Consider the following 27429-nt stretch of genomic DNA (forward strand, 5'->3'; position numbering starts at 1 on the left):
CTGCACAGATTTAGCAAGAGATTACACGTAGTTTCAATATTTCATAAACTGCTTATTTGCGGCAAATACATTGTACCGGTACGGCAATATATATTTTCACTAAAAATTTGGTACAATACTTCTACAGACAATACAAATCTTATAATTTAACGACTGATTGTGGTTTTGAACAGTAGCATGGTGAATTATTAGCAGAATTATCATCTCATTTCCATAGGAATTTTCTTTAATTATCTTGGGTAAATGAAGAAGTGCGACAGCTGTCAAATGATCCTTTATTGAAACGACCGGTTTTCCAGCTTACATCTTCATCCTCCGGTATACATATGAGGGGGAAAATGGAGGAAAAAATAAATAAACAATACTCTCTATATCTCAAGCAAAAAAGGATTTAGTAAATAACGGATAAGAGTACTCACACTCAGTTCGTATATAATCCAGACTAAGGTAACCGAACGACCCAGCATCCTCAGCCAAATAAAAATAAAACTTCCGTTGAAGGACGTGTTGTAAGGTAATAAAAACAGCAGAACGGTGAAATCTTATGGAAAATGTGTAATTAAGGAGGAGGTAGTTAATAAAACGGAAACATAACCAGATAAACCCACCGTTAGGAAAGCAATATAATGCGGAAAAGACTCGTGTGGCTGTAGAATGCCGTGCTATGCAGCCGGAAGAACAGATCAAAAAAACACCACGGAAAAATAGGAAACCAAAAACACAAATGTAGCATTAATATCCAATAAAGACAGGTTAGGAAGGGGTGGGGAATAGTTATAGAGAAACCGATGAACCAAAGACGCTGAAAAATGGAAGAAGGGCGATATTAAGGAACTTACCAGACTGTGAGTGATTACATCGGCCATACTTTAAGGGCTATCGACATCAGATTTCGAGAACATCTGAACTTAACCAATTCAAAATTAGCTTTGAGTACAAGGGCATTCCATCACTAATTTGACGAACAATCTAAAGTAAAGGTCCAACCCTACCTATTTTGGAAGACATTGATATAATGCGTTGTAAGAATCCTCTCACACAACACATGTTGTCGAACTGAACTGAGCTGAGACGTCGCAGTCTCCTTGCAAATTTCGCCTGTCTAAATGGGGTTACTTGAGTTTAGTCACACTTTCATCGTTACAGTACTATATTTTTTTATTTTATGTTAGATATTTCCACCCCATTTGCTACTTGCTTTTTTGCCCACTTAAGATTGTTTCACTTATCTTTCCCTATTATCCGATCACTATTTTACTTTCTTCCATTCCCTCTCTTCTTAAAATCAACTTTACATCTTTCACCTTCTTTAACTAATGTTTTTCTAAGCCGATGATTATTGGCTGTATTTGGCGTGTTGTTCCAGGTTCCGCTATGTTTTTCCATCTTTATATTAATCATCTACGTAAGCTTGCCACCTGACTTTCCCTGTTCACTTCATTTATATCATTCATTGCTTCTCTCATGCTTGCGCAGTGCCGCTTATAACCTAGTCTATGCTGCGTTGGCTTTTCGGGTAGTTTCCTTGACCCTGCGTGCTCAGTGTTCCACCGGCTCTTGCATGTGGTTGTTCGGTTGATCTGGTTACGTGACTGTTGAGTGTCAGATTCTCGCTCAAAAGTTCCTCGATATCGCCCTTTTTCCAAATTTCAGCGTATTTTGGTTAGTCTGTTTCTCTGTAACTATTTTGCCCCCAAAGTGACTTTCTTGGCTACTAATGCTCCATTTTTATTTTAGGTTTCCTGTCTTAGTGTGATTATTTATCTAATCTGTTTTTCTGACTCCATACCACCGTATGCTACTGCCACACGAGTCTGTTCGGCTTATGTTGCTCTTCCAGTGGTGAGTTTATCTAATTATATTGCCTTTTTATTAATACCTTCATTTTAATTCCACATTTTCAAACATTGAATTTTAGACCATGATCTCTTTTATTGTAGGATTCCTTGACATATCGAGCGGTCGTATCCATCGATCTGCAGATTTTATTACCTTCGACCGACGTTTTCATTTGATTTAACTTTAGTCTGGATTTTATATGAATTGGTTGTGAGTACTCTTATTCTTATTTATTACATCCTTTTTAACATGGAGTATAGACAACATTGTTTACTTATTTTCTCCCTATTTTTCTACTCAGATGTATACGTGAGGACTCAGCCATAAGCTACGAAACCAGTCGTTCCAATACATGATCTTTTAACATCTGTTACGGTTATGCACTCAAGACGTTCTAAATTGTTCAAATGGCTCTGAGCACTACGGGACTTACCTTCTAAGGTCATCAGTCCCCTAGAACGTAGAACTACGTAAATCTAACTAACCTAAGGACATCACACACATCCATGCCCGAGGCAGGATTCGAACTTGCGACCGAAGCGGTCGCGCCGTTCCAGGCTATAGGGCCTAGAACCGCTCGGCCACCCCGGCCGGCCACTCAAGACGTATTTCCACAACTGTGGCTGCCCGGAGTATAGTGTTTTGTTTCTTTGTTTATCTGTGGTTGCTAGGTCTTACTGTCATTTGATTAGTTTTTAGCCATTTTCGTACGTATCCAGAACAGTGAATTCTCCTACCGTCAATTTGTATCTCTCTCTCTCTCTCTCTCTCTCTCTCTCTCTCTCTCTCTCTCTCTCTCTCTCACACACACACACACACACACACACATACACAAAGAAAACAGATTTCGGTTCTCTTATCTGTAACTATGAAGTACAAATGCTTTAAAGGCACATTTAAAATTCATACCCACTTCCGTTTTAGGACATAAACTCACGAACATTATTTATAATGATAACCCTAGACCACGGAGGCCACTAACCCTTTTCACTAACAGACTTCAAGTGCACAATTTCACCTTTGTCCTGAAGTCTGTTTAGGAAACAACGTTGAACCTAAATATGGATATCCGTACCGAAATATGACACCGAATGCTGTATCTTAAAAACCATGTCTTTACAACATCTTCACCTACCTATGTTAATTTAAAATACTGAAGAGCCATAATTCGAGGTTTAAAACGAAAATGAGAAAGCCCTAGAAATAATGGCATCCACGCAAAATTAACTTTACGATTCTCCAAGGAACGGAAAAGATTGTTTTTGATCGATTAAATCAAGCTGATTGCATGAGAGTGACTCCTCGAGTTGGAAAACTGCCATAGTAAATCTACATTTAGAAAGAGAGCTGAATAAAATGTACAAATTGTAATCAGCCTTCTTAATGTAGAATAAATTTTTTTTTTCAGAATTCACTAGCTGAAAGATTGCGGACATGAATAGCTGGAAGTATGATTATTGAGGAGCAATCGGGTTCTCAGAATGCAGATCCTGTGCATTCAATGTCTTCATAATAAAGAAATTTATTCGAGAGCTCCACCACCTTCCAAGGTACTATGTAAATGCTTTCGACAAGCTAAGAAGAAAAAAACCGTGCTCTCCCCTACCAAATAATTGAATTCATCAGATATGTGTATGGAAACTACACAATTTGTTTTAAGACAAACCTTCTTTGATTAAGGTTACAAGGTACTTATAAATGGTTAAAAGAATCAAAATTTTTTATGACTTTTCTAAATTCTATAGTCTTTCGTGATTACATTGATACAAACATTATCGGGTTTCAAATGAAAAATGACCTATACATAACCAGTTTTAATGTTACAGTCATATATGCCGCCAAGCTTTCAAGAAAATTGAGTTCAATGTTTATCCTGATACCTTCGTAAAAAAACTGGAGTGTTGTGGACATATGCAAAAGAGGATGGGTGATAGATTGGGGAAGCTACGAAGAGAAATGAAAGGAGAGTTGCTGTGTGATGGAATATCTCTGTCTGGCCTAGGCAGATTGACAGAAACGGAAATAGATCTTCAGAGTTATTATGGACTGGTCATTACACGAATTGCACCTCTGCATGAGGTTATAGCAATGAGAAAAGCTGTATGGGTCACCTACGTTTATAAGTTGTCCACAGATGACCACCCTGTTCACGGACTTTGCCCTAAAGGAGCAGATTCTTCCTGTGGTTACAAAAGAGCAAAAGAAAAAGGTCAAATATACCATGATAAGAATTTTCTTCCTGCGCCTGTTATGAATGAAATTAAAGCAATTTTTAGAGTCCTGGGTGACCCTGTTTTCCTTAGTAAATGTCTTCATAGGGGCACTCAGAATACAAATGAAAGTTAAAACCATGGCATATGGGAAAGATTACCCAAGAATGAGGACTAAATACATTAAAAGTTGGTGTATTAGATGCAGTGAAATGTTTCAGTGGTGGAGTGCTAGGAAGGTTGGAAGTCCTGAGAAATTTCGGCATAAAATGTGGCTCTAACACGGAAGATCAGTTGCTTGCATGTGGCAGACAACAGGTGCATGAAGCTGAAAGTTTCGCTCTTCAAATTACCACAGAAGCAAGAATTGCTAGAAAGAATGCCAAGAGAAAGCTTGAAGATGAAGAAATGCTGCAGGATGAAGACTATGCTTCAGTAATGTTCTGGGGCACAGTTTAATTGGACTCATATCTTCATTCCCAATTTCCCGCGATTTTTATTTTTCAGAGTTCAGGTACAAATATTTCCTAAAGTTTATAAAGCATTGCCCTATTTTTATCAGTAAAAATGTTATAAAAATTAAAATGTAATATGTGATATTGTTTATCCTTGTAATATAAAGAATAGGTGGAATTAAATAGGTCTAGTACCTCATCCATCATGTTATGCATATCTGGCAAGAATTTTGTCTCCTTCAAATGTATAATATTGGATTAAATGGTACCTCAATTTGAGGAAGCATTTTGGAAAAAAAAAATTGCATCAATTTATTTTCAATTTTTGTAATAACCCTAAGCAGGTTCAAAAATATTCAAAATACTTCTAATTTGTTTATAAAGTGTGCTGCATTACCTAATATCAACAAAACATCTGTAAAACATATACATTATAAACACTGCCTGAAAGAAATAGATGTTGATTTTTACATAATATTGAGCCGGAAAAGTACCCTGTATTCTTAAAAAATATAGAAATTCGTCAAGGATGCAGCATATTTTTGATTTTATTTAAACTCTCCTGACAATGCTATTAGACAGTGGAAATTGTATATGGACAATTGTAAATTTTGGTGAATATGGAGGGACCAAAATTCGTCATGAGTCCCACATTTGGTGATGACCAAGTGGTCTTCGCAAGTAACAAAACTGTATTTCGAATGGGGTTGTTTGAACTCCGCAAGATATTTAAGCACAACACGCCTGGAGTACAGCCTGTGTGGAACTGCATCATGGGTTGTGTAAATAACTGGAAAGAACGGAATGAAGCATTTCAAACATTGTGCAACACAAATATGCTGAGAATTAAATGTACTAGTAAGATACGAGGAATTTCTCTACATATTCTTCGAGGAAAGAAATATGTGGAAAACATTGCCTGCAAATTTTGTGATGGTTCGTCATAAATGAAGTGGGTTCGAAACGGACATGATCATTGCACGCGTATGATGTAAGAATTGAAATACATTTACAATCGAAATTAACTTATCTTTTGCTACGCAATGCCTTCTTTTTTGTGACTGCTGGTCAGAGCATAGGTTCACGTGCGTACAGTGAAAGAATCAGTCTAACACTTCCGCCGAAATAGATACATTAACAAATTGATTGAAATAGATGCATTGATAGAACCAATCTAACACTTTCGATGAAACAGACTGTTGCTGTGATACAACTCGAAGCACTAGCACTGTTCAATGGAAACTCTTTATAGTAGTACTGTTCAAAGACAAAATTCACAAACGCTTGCAAGGACTTACAGATTAACTTGAAGAGTCTAACTGGTTTTCTCTGACTCTGTTGTCGTCGGACTTGACGGTGACTGGAATGTAGCCTGGCATAGAACTACTCGTGTGTCCTTGAATCAGTCGATATCAAGACAGGCCGCCGACACTGGCGCGGAGAACTTCTGTGGGCGTGTCTTGCTACTTCCGTCTCACAGGTGTGGCCAGCGATGCTCCGATAGCAAGGAACAGCTTTGTGGCGTCGATACCAGCCGCCTGCGCTGTGCCTGTCGACTACAGCACAATAAGAAGGGAAAGAATGATAGGACATGTGTTAAAACATCAGCGAATAGTAGTGCAGGGAGCCAAAGAGAGAGAAAACTGTAGAGGAAGACAGAAATTCGAATATACATTTAAAAAACAGTTGTCGACGTTGGGTGTAAGTACTACTCTAAGAAGAAGGGGTTGGCACAGGAGAGGACATCGTGGAGGGCCGAATCCTCTGTGCCCCCCCCCCCTCCCCTCACTCATTGCAAAAAAAAAAAAAAAGGAAAGAAGAAGTCAGAGACAACTGACAAGACGATAATAGTCGCGAGACTCGATGAATCCACAACGAAGCCATAAGCCACATTGTGTGAACAAAAACGTCTACATCTCTTAATACGAGGGCTATCCACAAAGCACATTACGTTTTCGTTTGTGTCCGTTAGGGGCGGGGCTAGCGCGTCCATCTTGGTGTCATGGCATTCCGCCGCTCAGTCGGCATCCTGCCGTGCTAGAGAGAGGTTTGTGGTGCACTCCGTTGAGTTACTGTGACAGTTTGAAATGTCAGCGTTAACTGAAAATGCCGCGAAGTGTGAAGTGCGTGCTGTAATAAGGTTTCTGACTGCAAAAAATTGTACACCGATAGAAATCTATCTGCAGCTTTGTGAAGTGTTTGGGGACAACATAAGCACTGAAGGTGGAGTGCGTCAATGGGTCATAAAATTTAAAAATGGCCAAACTAACGTTCACGACGAAGAGCGAAGTGGAAGACCCAGTATAGCGACTGCCGAACTTGTCGAAAAAGGCGATGCCGCGGTCTGTGAAAACCGTAATTTCACAATAACGGAACTCTCTATGAGTTTTCCACAAATTTCACGAAGTTTGTTGCACGAAATTTTTACCGAAAAGCTTGGTTACCACAAGTTTTGTGCAAGATGGATACCAAAAATCTTGACAGAGATTCACAAAAATCAGCGAAAGGCTGCAGCGTTAACGTTTTTGGACGCTTACGAGAAAGATGGGGACTCATTACTCGATCACATCGTTACTGGTGACGAAACATGGGTTAAGCATGTGAACTGCGAGACAAAATTGCAGTCAATGCAGTGGGGGCACACAAATTCCCCCCTAAAAACCCAAGAAATGCATGCAGACAATGTCGGCAAGGAAGGTGATGGCGACTGTCTTTGGGGACAGAAAAGGTGCGATTTTGGTGGATTTCGTGGAAAGAGGCACTACAATAAACTCTCAAAGGTATTGCCAAACTCTGCACAACCTCAGAAGAGCAATACAAAACAAGCGCAGGGGAAAGTTGGGCTCAAAGATCTTGCTGATTCACGACAACGCCCGGGCCCACACGGCAAATGCCACTCGTGAAGTTCTCGAATCTTTTAAGTAGGAGTTGTTTCCTCATCCGCCGTACAGTCCCGACCTGGCACCGAGCGACTTCCACTTATTCCCAGCAATGAAGAAGTGGTTGGCTATGCAGCGTTTTGATGACGACGCACAGCTTCAAGAAGAGGTAACCACGTGGTTGAAGGCGCAGGCGGCCGAATTTTACGACGAAGGAATTTCCAAGCTCGTCCATCGCTACGATAAGTGCCTTAATTTAAATGGCAACTATGTAGAAAAGTATTATTTAAGTGTGGCTTTCATCTGTATATAATAAAAAAAATTCCAATACTCTATTTATTTTTAATTCCAAAACGTAATATACTTAGTGGATAGCCCTCGTATATTTATTTATTACGTCGTTTTGGCTATAGTCGTCATCAGATCAAAAGTTAGAAGTTGTAAAACAAGGTTCCGTGTGAGTATTAAAAACGAATGCATGACACTGACCCTCGTTTTACAAGTTCTAAGTTTTGATGTATTGATGGCACTCGCCGGAATGACGTAAGAAATAAAGAAACATATTTGGCGATCTAGACGGGTACCAGTCAAGTTATCACAAACATCGCAATCCATCATCCTCTTTCATAAAAGTAACACATGACTTGAAGCTAACCGTTAACAGACGAGAGGAGATTATAATGTGCTTCTTAGATTTTATCAAATTCTTCGACCTTTCGATTTCTGTATTTTACTTGTCAAACTTAGCAACGTAAATTTTTCTCTAGGTGCTGTGCAATACATTTTTAAATTTTTTTATTGGGTTTTGGGACTTACCCGTACAGTTATTCCAGGAGTGTAGTGTCATAAATCAATTGCTAAGTCCAAGATCACTTGTTAATTAAATCTAATTACTTCAAAAAGAATATTTAGTTTCAACAAAACTTGCATTCAATACAAAGAAAATATGAATAAATGCTATTACGATACGAACTTAAGGACAACACAACTCCCAGTCCCCAACCGAAGAAAATATCCGACCCGGCCAGGAACTGAAACCACTCCACTTCGGTAGCAATCCACAGCGCTGACCGTGCAGCTACCAATGCGTACCTTTGCAATCCTTCCGCTCCCACCTGACGTCTCGCCAGTTATGCGTCATGTCCGGCACAGCAAAGTCACCATGGACACACACAGTAGCCGGTGGCCTCCAGGTTTCGATACTATATCCCACAGTCTTTACTCTAAACTGAATGACGTGTCTCAGTAAGTACCACTTGTATGCTGACAATCCCCAAGTATATTTTAGTGCAAAACCAAACTTGAAGACAGCTAACGAGAATCTCTGTGCTGACCTGTGCAGGCTATCTAAATAGCCGTAGACTATTCAAACATTCAGGCTGTCCTTATTTGACATTCTAGGCACATTAACCGGAAATGGATAAGTACAATTTTCTCTGCAAAGAGTCAACGTATAATAATAGATGAAAACAAAAATTGGGCTCAACACACAGCTGCAGTGAGCGGCGTCTCCCCATAATCTCCAAAAATGTAAAAATCTCTGCCCTTCCGGTCTGAAAAAGAAAGCTGTACAAACGCTTCTGCTTCAATGGTTGATTACAGTGTTACCCTGTAACGTTTTTCTCGTCGCTTGGAATTGTGTATGAACGCCTTATAACGACAACGTCAGTATTCCTAAAGGCCCGCTTTATTAGGTCGCAGTCTCCCATTACTTTTCCAGCAAATTTTCCGTACAGCTAGTCTCATTAAATGATACCTCCAGGGATACTATGATCACTGTTTGAAGTGAGACATCGACTGATAAGTGATAAGGAATTATAATATATTCAAATACTCAGGAAACATTACCAGTTTTGATAACATCCAGCATTTCAATCTACATGCCACAATTTGCTACCGACAGCTACCACACTAAACAAAGATCGATCGCGGCATGGACACGCTATAAAAGCATTAAGACGGCTTCCTAGCAGGCCGACGAATGCACTATCCAATCTCGGCTCACTCCGTTCTGGTCGAGAACTAAACCGCAACTAACTCGCACCACAACAGTAACTGATCTCCAGCATATTGTGAACAAGCAAAGATAAACTTCTGTTGGTAGCCACGGCTAAACACGGCTGCAAAATACTAACACGAACTCTTTACAGACGAATGGAAAAACTGATTGAAGCCGACCTCAGGGAAGATCAGTTTGGATTCCGTAGAAATCTTGGAACACGTGAGGCAATACTGACCCTACAACTTACCTTAGAAGATAGATTAAGGAAAGATAAACCTATCTTTCCAGCATCTGTAGACTTAGAGACAGCTTTTGACAATGTTGACTGGAATACTCTCTTTCACATTCTAAACACGGCAGGGATGAAATACAAGGTGCGAAAGGCTATTTACAATTTGTACAGAAACCAGATGGCAGTTATAAGAGTCGAGCGGCATGAAAGGGAAGCAGTAGTTGTGAAGGGAATGAGAGAGGGTTGTAGCCTATCCCCGATGTTATTCAGTCTATATGTTGAATAAGCAGTAAAGGAAACAAAAGAAAAAATCGGAGCAGCAATTAAAATCCATGGAGAAGAAATAAAAACTTTGACGTACGCCAATGACATTGTAATGCTGTGGGAGGCAGCAAAGGACCTGGAAGAGCAGTTGAACGGAATGGACAGTTTCTTGAAAAGAAGATATAAGATGAACATTAGCAAAAGCAAAACAAGGATAATGAAACGTAGTCGAATTAAATCAGGTTATGCTGAGGGAATTAGATTAGGAAATGAGACACTTAAAGTAGTAGATGAGTTTTGCTATTGGGAAAGCAAAATAACTGATGATGGTCGAAGTGGAGAAGATGTAAAATGTAGACTGGGAATGGCAAGGAAAGCGTTTCTGAAGAAGAGAAATTTTTTAAAATCGAGTATAGATATAGGTATTATCAGGAAGTCTTTTCAGAAAGTATTTGTATGGAGTGTAGTCACGTATGGAAGTGAAACATGGACGATTAATAGTTTAGACAAGAAGAGAATAGAAGCTTTCGAATTGTAATGCTAGAGAAGAATGCAGAAGATTAGATGGGTAGATCACGTAACTAATGAGGAAGTACTGAACAGAATTGGGGAGAAGAGGAATTTGTGGCACAACTTTACTAGAAGAAGCGATCGCTTGGTAGGACATTTTCTGAGGCATCAGGGGATCACCAAACTAGTATTGGGGGGCAGTGTAGAGGGTAAAAATCATAGAGGGAGACCAAGGGATGAATACACTAAGCAGATTCATAATGATGCAGGTTGCAGTAGTTACTTGGAGATGAAGAAACTTGCACCTGGATAGAGTAGCATGGAGAGCTACATCAAACCAGTCTCTGGACTGGAGACCACAACAATATATTTATAAAATAGTCAGGTTCCTTCTGCAGCTGCAGGAAAATCAACTGAGGGTAATAGAAATGGTTTTGCTCTGATGGAAACGAGTGTTTCTGTTGTGTTGTTCAGATAAGAGCGTTAAGATCGAGGAAAGATATAAGGGACTAGATACAAGGCAAGGCGATAGAGGAGATAGAGAGTATAGAAATCTCTGCAATTTTCTACGCGTAATGAGGACAACTGTGCGTAATATAATGAAATACAATAAAAAAATCGAACTCGTAGACATATTGTATGCAGACTGTGAGTGTATAGTGTATTCATACGGCAAACATATTGCATGTGTCGACACTGTACACTCACAGCCTGCATACAATATATCTGTGACGTTCGACTTCTTGATCGTATTTATCTTTCGCACAGTTGTCCTCACTACGTGTAGTAAATTGCAGAGATTTACATACACTCAATCTCCTCTACCCCTTTGCCTTGTGTGGAGTCCCCTATATCTTTCCCCGACCTTAACGCTGTTGTTTGAACAACACAACGGAAACACTTATTTCCATCAGAGCAAAATTATTTCTATCCCCCGCAGCCGATTTTCCTATTGCAGCGGCGCGTTTCGTCACAGGGTTATTTGGTAACCGTGATAGCGTTACGGAGATGTTTAGCAAACTCAAGTGGCAGACTCTGCAAGAGAGGCGCTCTGCATCGCGGTGTAGCTTGCTCGCCAGGTTTCGAGAGGGTGCGTTTCTGGATGAGGTATCGAATATATTGCTTCCCCCTATTTATACCTCCCGAGGAGATCACGAATGTAAAATTAGAGAGATTAGAGCTCGCACGGAGGCTTTCAGACAGTCGTTCTTCCCGCGAACCATACGCGACTGGAACAGGAAAGGGAGGTAATGACAGTGGCACGTAAAGTGCCCTCCGCCACACACCGTTGGGTGGCTTGCGGAGTATCAATGTAGATATAGATAGAAGGGAGCTGACTGTGTTTGATTTCCCTCATATCAGAGAGCTAGATAATATTTGAAGCTTCAAAAGATTGTTATGTCATTAACTAGCTATTGCGATGACAGTAATGTCTGCCTTTGTTCTAGTACACACTCGTTACCGCATCACAACTATGTACTCTTCTGACCAGCCAGAACTTCTTCATTTCCCGAAACGGTTAGGTGGTGCAATCTACCTGGAGATTTTTCTCTCAGAAATCAGTGTCAGAAAATTTCCCCTTGGTCACCTGTAAGTATATTTTGTATCACTATTATTACTATTGTTATTATTACTTTTAGCAGCAGCAGTAGTAACAGTATCGATAGTACAAGATGCTTCTGATAAATTCGGTGAATAATCTCAGAAAATAAAGGAAACAGGAATTACAAATGAAATACCTTCGCTGGCACACATAGTTAATACCATTAGATACAGCACACTTCTGACATGGGGCTTAAAGCTGTAAGACACTGTCAGCAAACGCTGCTCGTGCAATCGCTCGAAGCACCGTGGTCACGGGTTGTCAGATATCCGCATCGTCACGGGAGATGAGACCTGCTGCTACCAATACGATATGGAGATCAAACGACTGTCAATGGGATGGTATTCATCGCCTCCCTCGGGTGAATATTTTTAATGGATCAAGGCCTTGCTGTTGGAAAATGGAATCAACATTTTCTTAATCTTGGATTTTGCCAGCCGACCTTTTTTTTTTTTTTTTTTTTTTTTTTTTTTTTTTTTTTTTTTTTTTTTTTTTTTTTTTTTGGAGAAGGCGAAGACTTTGAACACCATGTCATTGACTGTCGCTTGGTTACCAAGTCTCATTTCCTGTAATGGCGCGGATATCCAACACCGCGTGGCCACGGAGCTTCCGGCGATTTCACAAGGAGAGTTTTGTGATAGTTTCCAACACCTTTACATCCGATGTCAGAAAAGTGTTGTAGCTAATGGTGATTGTTTTGAAGGTAAGCAAAGGTATTTTGTTTTTAACCCCTGATTGCTTTATTTTCTGAGATCATTCAACGAACTTTTCAGACGTAACTTAATTAAAAATTTTACATAATGCGAAATTATTTTTGCATATCGTCTGATGACGATCGTAATACTTGAACAAAACGTTTGTTTCATTTTCTGACACGATGACAGTGCATGGCTCTCCTGTGCAACAACCGGACAAACGGCTGCTTGAGATGGTTTAAACCAGTGGTTCCAATCTTGGTGGTAATTACCCCCTCAGGATTAAAAAAAAATTCTGAGGGGTAAAAACTAAGCGATTGGATTACATTTCTGTCGATTATTTTCAAAAGATCATTACTATTATCACAATTCTGTACGACTCTAATACTGATTACGTAAATTACCAGTATTCACCTTTTCTCAATTACTAGCATTAATGCAGTGGAGGTTACAGATTCCTCACATAGTCCCCCCACTACTTACATATCTTGTGCTTTGTTCCATACATCGCTGATGATAAAAGTGGGCCATATACGTAACAAACGCTGAATGTCTCAATGAAACGTCTTCTCCAATTTGTAGATAGTACCAGCAGTAGTCCAGAAATTGCTTCATTACTCGCTTCGAAACAGATAAATGAATTAATTGACAACACAACACTGCAGTAACTACATAAAGACTACCGTAATGCTGAACACAGTATTACTATTCTTATAATTATTATTATTAGAGTTGTTAGAAACAAAGCAACAGTCGGAAGTCGTCCAGTTTCTGCCAGTTCAAAAGTAAGTGGCGCAGGAATCAAATGATTTACAACCGTTCGGTTCAGAACACACATCTGAACTCGTTTGATTTTACATGGGATTGCAGTGCGCAGGTCAAGCAAGCGCCGCAATAGAGAGGAGTAATAAAGAGTAAGTGTGTTTAGTAACAAATGTGTACCCTCACTGTGGATAGTTAGTTTTGTTATCTGAGAAGGAATTGTGGGTATCACGTGCGATGCACGACGAATTCCTTCATCATTCATTCTAACACCCATCCAGACACAAACTCAAACTAAGTATCATTCATCTTTCATTCTAAAAATAAAAGCGTTCAAATTAAAGTCTTTCATTCTATAGTTAGGTTCTAAAGTAGGTGGTACTGTGGGGGAGAGGGGGAAACAGACGGCAGAAGGTGAGCGGAAATACTAGCTAATGTCTGATTGTACTTAGGAGTAATGTTCTAAGAAAGATTTGGAACCACTGGTCTAAACAGTTATTTGTAAAGATAATCGTGATTCTGTCGGAAAATAAAAATAATTTTGAAGGATAAACGTTATTAGTTTTTAGTAGTGTCATTCATATTGGCATTAAAACTAAACTAAACTCAGTCCGAACAGGCCATGAAGGCCCAACGGTACCAACCGGCCGCCGTGTCATCCTCAGACTACAGGCGTCACCGTATGCGCATATGGAGGGTCATGTCGTCAGCACAACGCTCTCTCGGCCCTATGTCAGTTTCCGAGACCGCAGCCGCCAATTCTCAATCAAGTAGCTTCTCCGTTTTCCTCATAAGGTCTGAGTGCACCCCGCTTGCCAACAGCGCTCAGCAGACCCGATGGTCACCCATCGAATTGCTAACCCAGCCCGACAGCGCTTAAGTTCTGTGATCTGACGGGAACCGGTGTTACTTACGCGTCCTGACCGTTGGCAAATTGATATTAGATACATTAAATTCCTTTTTAATTCTAGTAATACCACATCATTACTATTTACGATATAAAACTTAATGCCACTCCTTAACCAATCTTGATGTCAAAGATACTGTACGTCTGACACCCTTGTCCGATGTAATCTTCAAAATATTTATTACTATTTTCATATCGGAGGAAACAATGTTAAAGGAAAGTGTTCTTAGATTGGTGTGTTTAATTTTCATTTGCATACCGCCGATAGTAATTACAAAATATTTTCAAAAACTGCGTCTCCTTTGCGAGAGCGCTCTCGCTAGTGTATTAGAAACGCCGGCTGGAAGGTTGGCAGCTTGAGGTCGCCGGACTTGGCAGCCAACAGACATCCCAACACAGAAGCGTCCACCACCCGCCCGCTGCTTCGGCCACAGCCATTAGCGGTCCGCAAAGCAAACTCATCAGCTGCGGGTCCAATAAATATTTCACAAGTCGCGGATTTCAGCTTAATGGAATTTTTCCGCCTGCCGGCTGCTCTTGACGAGCGCTGTGCGGCGCGGTCGTTGTGCTCTCGTCGGCTTTTCCGCTGGCGTCAGTGCTGAGTGTCGCATGTTTTTGCGGGAAATACGGCTTTCTCCAAGGTGTGTTGAAATCCAGTGTAAGTAAATTTTCATGATGGAAGTCACCAACAGCCTTAATAAATTTAATCAAAGACTTTCTGGAGGAAATATACCAAACAAATCATTAATATGTAACGCACCACTAACTCTGGGCATTTTTCCAGAGAGATTGGAATATGCTGTTGTGAAACCGTTCTACAAGGAAGACAACAGAAGATATCTCAATATCCGCAAGCCGATCCAAAATTTCTGAGGTCATGTATTCTAGAGTAATACCCCATTTGTGCATTAATAACATCTTCAGTAAATTACAGTTTGGCTTTTAGAGAAGTTGCTCAACTGAGAATGCCATTGACACATTCACTCGCCAAATTTTACATGCATTAAATAGCAAAATAGTCCCATTTGGTACTTCCTGTGGCCTATCTAAGTAATTTGACTGCGTGAATCACACTATTGTCATGAACAGACAGAGAGTTTATGGAATTAATATTACAGACAACCAATGGGTAATGTCATGTCTAACCAAAAGAAGACAAAAGGCACAGTTCATAATTCAACCAATGTAATCAGAGTAGATTCTTCTGATTAGGGAGACATCACTTACGTGGTTTCATGGGACACAATCTTAGGTCCACTATTGTTCCTCTAATATGTAAATAACTTTCCGTCTAATATACAACAAGTAGAATTACTTCTTTTTGTAGATGACAGTAGCATTATAATCCAAAAAGTAATCTTTTGGTAAGTATTATTTAATGGTTTTTTTGTGAATACTATAACTCTCAATTTCAAAGACATAGGACATATTCTGTTCTGCACATCTGGAGTTACTACACCAATGACAAGTTTAACACGTGATGAGGAAGCATGAACTATGGAGGAAACTTCAAAATTTTTAGTTCTCCATATTAATGAGAGCTTGAACTGAAAATAATAAATAAAAAATTTGAAACTACAAAAACATTTGCACTACAAACTATTGCAAATCTTGGGGAGAGACAAATCTGTAAGTCGACATATTTTGTATATTTTAAGCAATTAATCTCATAAGGAGTAATGTTCTTAATAAAGGAACTGTTCAATGTTTACAAATGTGTTGCAAGAATTCCATGTGGTATCAACCCACGATAATCTTCTATATATATGTTTAGGACGTATCCGCGTGCGTTGGCTTCCTATAAACAACCTGTCCCAGCATACTGTTAACCTTCCTCCTAGCCAACACACCAAGGAATGTAAGCCAGCCACCCTTTTCCTCATCCATAGAGAAGCGAACAACCAGCTGGATTGGATTCAGATGTTCTAAAACGCTGTTCTTATTCTCATTTCCAGCAGGCCAAACAATAAAAGTATTGTTTACATACCTAAAAAAGTCAGGTTTCAATGCCATTTACTGTAGGGCACTTTCATCGAAATCCTCCATAAATAGATTAACAGTACTAGGTGACAGAGATATTCCCATCGTAACTCCAACTGTTTGTTCATAAAATTGGTCACTAAATAAAAAGTAAGTGGAAGTCATCATATGTCGTAATAGATTAGCTAATTCAACACCAAACCTAGCCTCAGTTGTGTGTAAAGAATAGAAACCTTTAAAAAACTTGCCTAATTTGCTTACTTTCATTCTATTAGGCCATACAGAACCATATTCCGGGGCAACTCACCAAACTGAGAAAAGATTTTTAATGTGCGAAAGCGTGTAGTAAGACTTATTAATGGTGTAAATTCAAGACCATCACGTAGAAAGCTGTTCAAGGAACTTTGTATTCTGACAAATGCTTCTCAATATATTTATTCCTTAATGACATTTTTTGTAAGTAATATATCTCTATTTCCAACCAACAGCTCAACACATAGTATCAACGGTAGGAATGGAACAATCTACGTTAAGAACTAAAATTAATTACCGCGGTCCAAAAAGAGGTCCAGTATTCAGGAACACATATTTTCAGTAAATTGCCAGCAACCATTGAAACTTGGTTTCAGACAAAGCACGGTGTAAACAGAGTGTGAAAGACTTTTGATAGACAACTCCTTCTATCCTATAAATAAGTATCTTAACAGGGACTGTTAGAGCAGCTTAAGTAAAAATGTCTGTTAGATTTCGGTTTTGACAGCACTTGGTCTCGACGGTCAAGATTAGATATTTTGTGTATGATAAATTTACTTAAAGTATATAACTATGTTTCATTCTGACATTGTATTCTGCAAATATTAGCAGTTCCAGTTTCCTGTAATGTATTGATGTATTTTGACAATCTCGTTACAAATGCTCAGGGTAGTGAGTATTATATTAAATTGTTTTATGTTTTTTATGTTATACTTTCTGACTTGTTCCACACCCACGAGAATCATCTCATTTTTTGGTCTATAGAATGACACTAAATCTAAACTCATCTAATTAGATATTCGTCTAAATTTGTGTCTGTAAGAAAGAAAGTAACTACTACTCCTTTCACGTATTTCGATTTAATCCTATAGCCGTAACAATTTGGCATTGGTAACTATGAATAAATATGTGATAGCGGAGCATATACGAGTAGTATTAAAGTTTCGATCTCATCATAAAATGGTAACGACAGAGTCCCCAATTCCACATGACTATATCCGTTTAACGCTGGCGACTTGCGCAGTATGGTTTATTCATCCCATAGACATGACCACTCAACTGAGACACACAGTATTTACAAAGGAAAGTATTAAATTTTTGGGTTCTGTCTGAAATCATTACCTCGATTTGACTGTTGTGATCTAAAATTTGCCAAAATAAAGCTTAATTTAATTTATATTATACTTTCGTTTATTGTAAGCAGGAACATCATAAGTTCATTTTTCTTGGATTATCCTGTCACTAGCGAAACACGAGTAACCCAGTGGAAACTATTTCGATAAATTATAGAGGGCTATGCGACAGAAACGGAATGGAATTATTTAGAAGTCTTCCATTTTCACAGCATATTGGAGCATGTTTGCGCAGCGCCGGCGGCACATATGGGTCGTGTTTCATCAAAGCGAGGTCGCGAACGTGAGTTGCTCTCGCGTGGCTATTTATTTGAGCGTAAGCTATCGCGCAATTAAACACAACGCTACATGTTGTTACGGGGCGCCTGTCTTAACGAGGCGTGGTGGTACTGCGCTACAATTACGCTTGACATCTGTTTCAAATGAAACACATCGGCGCTCGTCAACCATTCGATGGCGAACATAATTAAAAGTACCGTGTGTTTCTGCATTCTTAATCATAACGCTTCTTTAACCGCAATTTGTTAAATGACAAGAAAAATTAACAGACGGAGAACGTGGTGTTTTCGAAGATTGCAGAACCAGCCTTTTACGAATTGTGTTGACGCTTTTGAAACATTGTTATTGATTAAGAGAACGTTTTCAGCGTATTGTTACTCACAGAGATTTCTTTAATGGAGTTCCTCAAGCAATTTTCAGCTAAGTCTGGTACACTGTATTAGTGACTAGCGCTCACATGAATAGTAGTACCTTGTGTGTAATACAGACTTCATCCGTGGGACTTTTACAATTCTCTCAGGTGCATCCCTATCGAAATGAATAATCACGACTCTGCAGAACGTGCAAATAAAGTGCGGGAAATGCATGACATGTAGCTTTTAGCAAGGCTGTACACATTCGATCTAAAGACCAAACATTCATCACAATGATTTTAATACGAAACCAGATAATTGTAATGAGACAAACTGGCGAAATAAATTTTCATAAGTAATTGAATTAAGGTTGGAATAGTCAAACAAAATCCCGAAGCATAATAAAGCTGGCCAAACCAGATTGTTTTCAAATTGCTTTAGATGTTTATCTTAGATACGCACAGCATAAGTGATTGGTGGCCTCATATACTAAACACTGAAAGACATATTGCTCAGTATCTGAAGCAGCAGTGCAGAATCTATAATGAATTCGTACAGACAGAGTATTTTCAGCCATCAACATGCACTAAATAATTACACACTTTTACGCATTAATTCACGAAAAGGCGTAATGCTTACTCAGCGGATAGCCCAGAATGCTATCCATCACAAATACAAATTATTTAAGCGCAGCTAAATACCTACATGTTCTCAGCTGCCCAAAAGATTAAAGATTTCGCTTATGAAATTCAGTCATTCACTGAAACGACTTGAGAGATTCTAACTCCTGGCTGAAACCAGAGTCTAGACATTAAACAGTTTTCACACGCGACCCAAAATTATTCTAATTCCGTTATCACAGAGCGAAACATTCGTGCCACAGTACTGCTCAAATAATTATCATAAAAGACCTCAGCCGACAGACTGAAGAAAGACGCTCAGTGAGCGATTGGAAACGAAAGATCTTGTGCTCCGCTGTTCACGGTTGTTTACAGACTCGGTCGGATGACCAGTACTTAATTCAGTGAAGATACTTTCACCCTGACCATCATTCAAATTTCACACAATAATTTCACATGAGTACATACGATCAAACATTCGATAAATCTTTGCGGTCGGTTTACGACCTCTTAATAAAACATATGTATTGTTACAAGAATTTTAAATAAGTCTTAAACATATGAAGAGTCACATCCGGCACTAGTCAAGACACTAACTTTAAATATTTTATAACTCATGAATATAAATAAATGTCCGTCGAAAGTTGTTGGATTATTAAAAAAGATACTCATACTGACAATATATTTTTTGTATGTGTAGAGAATCTCATAGTTATCGCAGTATTTATGTAAAATTAACGAAATTGTTTATAGCATTATGGGTATTAGTTTACTTAGAAATTGATGTGATCATACGATTTCTAACATCATCCTAAGTTTATATTACGAATTGAGCTCAGTTGTTATAGTTTTTGAATTTAATAATAGTAATACATGTTCCTCACTTTCTAACCGTTTGATTTACAGACATGGTTCTGTTTTCAATGAGCTCGTCCCATTTTCACAGTTGTAAAGCTGTTATTATTTTCTTTTTTTTATCTGGGTTTCCAGTAAGCCATTTTATATATTTCCAGTAGTACTGTATTTGAAGACCTAACATTCTAAACGGGATAGGTACCATTTCTTTCAAAATTTATTTATTCGCTCTAAACGCTGGATCTATGCTTGTATATTATACCAAAAGTGCTTCGTCATATGACGAAGGTAACGTATCGTAACAGTGATCAACAGATCGCTCTGGTTCTCGCTCTACGGCCTTCTTCATTTTAAACGTGCTTGACAGTCAGCGTAATGCAACATCAGCTTAACGCACAGTTGCCACATGGATGTGTTGTGGACACGTTTCCGCTTTGGAGAAGCAAGGTGTTGGTAGTAATGCCTCAAAATGTTCTTGTCTGTGAAAGTTAGACAGCATAATGCACGAATTAAAGAGGCACATTATGCTTAGAGTACTGGGAAAGCATGAAGTATAATGCGACTTCTTCAGCTATGCTTGGAAGCAACACTCGTACAGCTGCACCAATAAGTGTTTGTTCCAATTCTTACACTTACTCTACTTACACCAGATTTCATGTTCTGTGTTCATACTCATGATAACAGTGAGATTATGAAGTGTTTGTGGCATAAGAGTGAAGGGTCTCGTGGATCTAGAAACATATCATGTTTATTACATGTCCTTCATTTCACTAAAAATACTGTCCATGTAACTGGTAACAAAAAGAAACTTGTGATTTGTAGTGACAACTGCTGTGCGTATGGGTCTGTTCGTAGTGTCTTGTGGCCTATTTGATTATAAAGAACCTGAGTATCTTGTTTCAGGACACAGTTTCCTATATTGTTCTAGAAACTTTGTCTTAATAGAAAATAGCAAGAAGATAGTTAAGTGTTGTGTACGTGATGATTTACAAGAATCAGTTATTTAAGCACACCCTTGTTTACCAATTAACACATCCAGAATGAAGGAAAAGACTTTATTGACTTCCAGGTTGCCTCTGATAGTACCATAAACATAAAAAAGCTACACATCAATTCTGCTGCATAAATTAAAATTACCTCACCTGGAACAGCGCATATCAAAAGTACATCCAGTGGTTCTGAACAGTGGGAAAGAGTAAACATCTTAGAGAATGGCATTTCTGTTTATTATTTCATTCACACACCCATCAGTAGTGCAAAATACACTCTAAGACGAAGAAAATATCCACTTGCTGCTCAAGATAGGGTTTCGAAAGCATGAAGACAAGTAACAGAAACTCTCGCCATGTGTGGTCAGGCATTATCTTGCTGAAATGCAAGAGTAGGGTACCTTGTCACGAAGGACAACAAAACGGGACGTAGAATATCATCGACGTAACACACCGCTGTGTTGTAAGTGTGCCACAGATGACACCCAAAGGGGTCCTGCTATGAAAAGAAATGGCTCCCATAATCACCATTCATGGCTATAGAGCAGTATGGATGGCAACAACAATTTGATATCCCACCGCTGCCCAGGGCGTGTCTAGACACGTCCTTGCTGGTCATCGGACCCATGTCCGCCTTCTTAGCTGGGTGGTAACGTGCTTGCCTCCCGTGCACTGGGCCCGGGCTCGATTCTCGGCCGGGTTGGAGATTTTCTCCTCTCCTGCACTGGGTGATGTGTTGTCCTCATCATCATTTCATCCTCATCATCGGCCGCAAGTAGCCCAATGTGGCGCCGAATAAAATAAGACTTGCACTTGGTGGGCGAAACCGAATGGGATATACCGGCCAACAGTTCCACACGCTCATTTCGTTTTTATCGGGACCTATTTCGAAGCGGGGCTCATCACTGAAGACAGTTCTGCTCCAGTCCTTGAGATTCCAGGCCAGGCCGAAGACGTGTCTGGAGACGGACAGCGGTAGGATACCAATCTGACGGCCGCCCCCTTACGGCCCAATAGACAGCTGTGATGGTCTGGGGTGCATGTCATTTTATAGCAGGACCCCTTAGGTTGTCATCAGCGGCACCCTTACAGCACAGCGGTGCGTCGAGAGTGTTCTACGCCAAGTTTTGCTGCCCTTCATTTCAAACAATCTTGCGCTTCCATTTACGGAAGATGACGCCGACCAACACAGGGCATGAGTTTCTGCCGTTCGTCTTCGTGATTTCCAGACCCTACCTTAGCAAAGTCGGTGGATCTCTCCCCAGTTGAGGATCTTTGGAGCCTTATGGACAGGGCCCTACAACCAGGTCGGAATTTCGACGATCTAACGCGCCAATTGGACATAAATAGCCACTATATCTCTCAGGATTACATCCAACAAATCTGTCAATCAGTGCCAAGCCGAGTAACTGCTTGAATGTGGTCAACAGGTGGACCAACGCGCTATTGACTTGCTCAATTTGTGAATACCTTGCTCCTGAATAAATCATTAAATTTATTTTGAAACTATTATCATTTGTTTCTCTGTTCGTAGACATCACAACCAACAACTTCCGTCCCACCCGGATACTTACTACTTTGTTGTGCGGTTTTTTGTCTGTTGAAAAATGGAGGATTTGCAGTATAGTTTATATTCGCTAGATGACAAAAAAAGGTTTAAAGCTATAAAAAAAGTACGTGCTAATTTGTATGTCGTTTCCTTGTTTTATCTGAGAACATTACTTTTGGTCCTTAGCACAGTTAGAACGTAAAGTCTTCATTTAGTGTCAGTATTCCAGGTCGCAGGGCTCCTCCATCTTAGCTCATGCTGCGACCACGCCGCCGGAACTCACACACACCTCTTACTACGTGGGTAAAACGCCGATGACCGCTGCTCCTCGCCGCTTGCCGGCCACTCCTGTACCTGCACTCCGCGCGGCGTCACAGACAGAGTATTCTCTGTGTCTCCACCCAGTTCAGCTCGACTGCCTGCAGTCAAGCGGACGGCTGGCCTCCCCAACAAACATTCACGCCGGCCTACAGCAGTCATGTCAAATTCAGACCACGCTACATCAACTGAGCCAGATGCTTGTTATGTCACAGCAAGTAATCTCTGATTTTTTTTTATTTACTGGCTTTCAGGTCATGCCTTTACAACCGCACCAATAGCGAAATGTTAATCATCACGAAACGAACGTGAGAACAAGACAGTACCCAGTCACCAAGTGACACAGCAGGGAGTCAAAACCGGGTCCTCTCAGTTAGAAAAGCGCCGCACTGACCACACAGCAACCGAAGCGGAACTTGGTCGTTCTGTGCTTCAGTAAAACTTTCTGCGTATGTGACCTTCCGTCATGTAGTTACAAAGATCAACATCTTGCAATCGTTGCAAGTGCCTTAGTCAGGGTGTAATAAATTTTCAATTAAATCCCAACGTTAGAAATAACTGTTCGGCTGGCGCGAATTAAATCTGTGGTAAATCAGTTCTTGATAATTAAATCAAATTACTGCATCCAAAAACATTTAGCTTAACTGATTTCGCATATAATACTAAAAGTGTAAATATAAACAAGGATAAAACTTTGGAGGAAATGATAAAAACTATGTAAATTGATTAAGGCCAAACATCTATAGACCATTAAAACAGAATAATAAGAATGCGGATTAAAATTAAATGCGAAAAATTATCTTGGTAACCGTCAGATACAGATATAATTTTCGAGTGGGTTTTAATATTATCATAATCTTATTTACTTCATCAATATTTTTTATTAGTCATAATGATTTAACTACCCAACTCCTGTATTTTAGCGAACCCTATATTGCGTAAGTGGAAAAGTGCTACTGATGTGTGGTTTTCACAGGATGGATTGTTAGAGAGGGCTCGTATTGTCAGCTAATAAACAGATTGCCATAAAACTTCGAAATTGTATTTATTGAGCAAACATATATGTCTATTGACTTAACAAACTAAAAATAGGGTGGTGTTTGTTTCAGGATTCTGGTGCGAGTTGTTTACGAGATATCATATTTTGAAAAGTTCCCACATCGACACTTATACAGTTCCTGTGGTAGCACACACTAAAGAACAACACAAATGCATACACTACTTATGTTAATTCTGGAAAGTAACGAGGCAGTTGACCATCACAGCTTCATTTGGTCTTCACAGGTTGTGTTCAAAATTACCACTGGCAACGGCAATAGACCCTTACAGTCTGGTATGGAACGACTGTTGCAAACGTGCTAGCATTTCAGTGCAGGCCGAATAGGTTGCAGTGATACGTCGTTGCACATTATCGAGTGTAGTTGGTATGCCCTTGTAGATAGCATCTTTCAGCTTTACCCACAGAAAAAGTCTACAGCCATCAAATCTGGGGAATGGCCCGGCCAAGACAAAGGTTCTCTGCGTCCAGGACAACGATTTGGAAACAAGTCGTGAAGACATACTGTAATACTTCGTGCACTGTGGGATGGACAGCTATCATGTTGGTACCACAGGTTCCTCCTAGTCTGCAGGGAATGTCTTCTAGCATCCATGGAAGTTGTTCTATTACGAGGGGCTGCGATAATTGTGCGCTTTCAGTGTTTCGTCTATGAAAAACGGGCCTATGAGCTGATGGTCCACTATCCCACAGCACACATTCACACTCCATGGACGCTGACGTTCCACATGACCAAGCCAACGAGGATTGTTAGCAGACCAATAACGCATGATTCGGCGGATTACCTAATCATGATTGATAAATGTGGCTTCATCACTAAACAAGATGCATGATAAGTCTGGAGTATCCTGTCGTAATGCCCGTATACAGATATTCATAATAGTTTCCATGAAGCTCTTTATGGAGAATGCGTAGGACACTTGTCTGACTCACGCCACTTCCTTGTCCGATTGTGCAGGAGCTAACGTGCGGATCGACTGCAACAGCAGCAAGAACACTAATTTCCCCCTCCTCTATGGTCATTTCGTTCCTTCTTTTATGTTCTCTAAGTATTGGAAATGAAATGAAGTCCCATACTTCTTTACAGAGCGTAGGGGAACGATGCGGGAGACCCGCACCACTTTACTAGGCAAGGTCCTAGTGGAGGTGGTTTGCCATTGCCTACCTCCGATCGTGATGGGGATGAACGATGATGATGAAGACGACACAACAACACTCAGTCATCTCGAGGCAGGAAAAATCCCTGACCCCGCCGGGAATCGAACCCGGGACCCCGTGCTCGAGAAGCGAGAACGCTACCGCGAGACTACGAGCAGCGAGCTCTCTAAGTATTACACTACCACTTTTACGTAACTGGTGGAAGAGGTTGATAAATAGTTGCGAGATGGTTGACGTCTATTGAGATATCTTGCTGCATGCACCGTACAAGAACAAACTGCGTTCGTTGTAGTCCCTCTATACAGCATGATCACGTCTGCTTTTTCTGCATCTTCCATTCACGACCTGCCACTTGGACTGTCACACACCACCTGACTGGCTGTGAGCACTATGCGACTTAACTTCTGAGGTCATCAGTCGCCTAGAACTTAGAACTAACTATACCTAACTAACCTAAGGACATCACACACATCCATGCCCGAGGCAGGATTCGAAGCTGCGACCGTAGCGGTCGCTCGGCTCGAGACTGTAGCGCCTAGAACCGCTCGGCCACTGCGGCCGGCTCCAGCTGACTAGCAAGTCGCAGTGTACTCAGGGAACCTTATTCATAAAGTCACTTCATTGTTAATGTTCATCGTAAGTTGGCATAAAATTGTGGAAGATGTTTCAGATAAACGATATTCGCCAGCGTCGTAGTTGTGTAGATAATGGCAACAGTATCACAAAGCCCTCTGGGTACGCCTGTTACTAGTCACTATCAATTACATGTTCTAATTTTCTCCAGATTAAAATGCTGTGCTGACACGACTATCTTTTACATGATAGGTTGCGTGATAGAACCTAATGGAAGGTGAGTAGATGGAATTAGGGACATGCGCAGTAACAGGATGAATATTTATTGCTGAGATTATATTTACTCCGGGATTACTTCACAGCGCCATTTGACAAACTACGTAATCCTAAGGTCAGAATGAAGTAGTACAGCACAGCTACATGGTGTCTAAAAGATGTTTCAGAGCTCTGTTTTTGTTAGATGATCCTACAAGTACACACTCGGTTTTCCGTAGTATGTTTAACATCTCTTTGTGCTCAAGGCCTCTGATAGCCTGCTGCATCGCCCTTTGAAATGAATCAAACAGAAAACTATTGATTTTTGCGCATCAGGCAGGGCTACATTCCCATCGTATAACACTGGAAATTTGAATTTCACTGAGGAAAGTTTTTAATAACGCTCCTTTTTAATATTCCAGTATTTACATAGCCACTTCTGCAGTCTGTGACTTTCTGTTGTATTTAATTAAAAATTTTAGTCTTTGTATTACGCTCGATGATAACAGCTGTGCTTCCACGCGCATAAATACGTAACTTACCACGGAAGTTCCTACTCTTCTCTCGGGTATATCACGAACAGCACGTTGTTTGACATGAAAACACGAAACGCGCCTCTGCTCCCCGTCCGTGCATAATTTTTTCAGCTTCGTCGAGGCTCGGGAGGCATTTGGGTCAGAGATTAATTTGTGTTAAGCTTTGTAAAACTCATTGGCTGTTTTATCCATGTCGTTGGAGCAAATGATTCCATAAATGAAAAAGATACGCATACGAATTATGAACTGGATATCTGAACATAGAATGGTGCTAAGTAATACAACTATAAAAAATATAATATCGTATTGTAAAGGTTCAGTTTGTCAGGCACCATCACACATAAAAATGGTAACATCCAGATATATTCCAAAATGTGACAGTCACTATACTGTAGCGATTCCAAATCCAGTCATTTGCATCATGTAAGAATGGTGGTAACTCTCCTTCATTTGTCTTCCTGCATGTGGAGCCTAAGCACAGAGTTTTTCTGTCATTGATAAAGGTCACGAGGAAACCTCCATCCGAGGCATTTGAAGATGGTGGGAGGGGCTGAGAAAATGAATTCTCTCATTTACAAAACATTTTTGGCACTACGACAAGGAACAGAAAAGTTGCGAGACCATATGACTCGGAAAATAACAATCACGTAAACATTCATACAGGGCGAACTTGAAATATAGTAAAGAAGCCTAAGATCTATAAACCAGTTACCTTCATTCAAAGTCATTTTTATGACTAACGAATTTTTTTTCAAAACTGCCAATAAAATATCTAAAAAAATGTTGAAAGTTGAAAGCTTAACGTGTGATTCAATGTTTCTAGGAATCCTATTACCTAACGGTGAGATAAATTGTTATAAAAATGTTGAATGCTAATTATACTGTTTCATATGGGCATATTTTAGAAATCCCTACATATTTATGACCTATCTTTAAATAAATATAGCAGCCTTTCGTTATTTGTTGGGCAAAGATTAAAAATACCATTTGTTGGTCAAAGAATAAAAGTCTATATGCCGAGTCTACATTATATAACTATGACGAAAGATGCAACATATTAAAACTAAAGAATTCTCTCTAGCCCGTAATTAATATAACTAACAGGAAAACTACGAACCATCCGAACGCCGATATGCTATTTTGCAGTCTGAACATAACAGGCTT

General features: G+C 39.9%; 1 protein-coding gene across 1 annotated transcript in view; it reads left to right on the forward strand.

Annotated features, from left to right (window-relative positions):
* LOC124606783 (metabotropic glutamate receptor 4-like) overlaps nucleotides 1-27429 on the forward strand; it is a gene marked incomplete at its 3' end in the record, with an annotated part of 1427722 nt that overhangs the window by 843032 nt on the left and 557261 nt on the right. The window lies entirely within an intron of this gene.

This window comes from Schistocerca americana, chromosome 3 (genome assembly GCF_021461395.2).
Source record: "Schistocerca americana isolate TAMUIC-IGC-003095 chromosome 3, iqSchAmer2.1, whole genome shotgun sequence".
Lineage (NCBI taxonomy): Eukaryota > Metazoa > Arthropoda > Insecta > Orthoptera > Acrididae > Schistocerca > Schistocerca americana.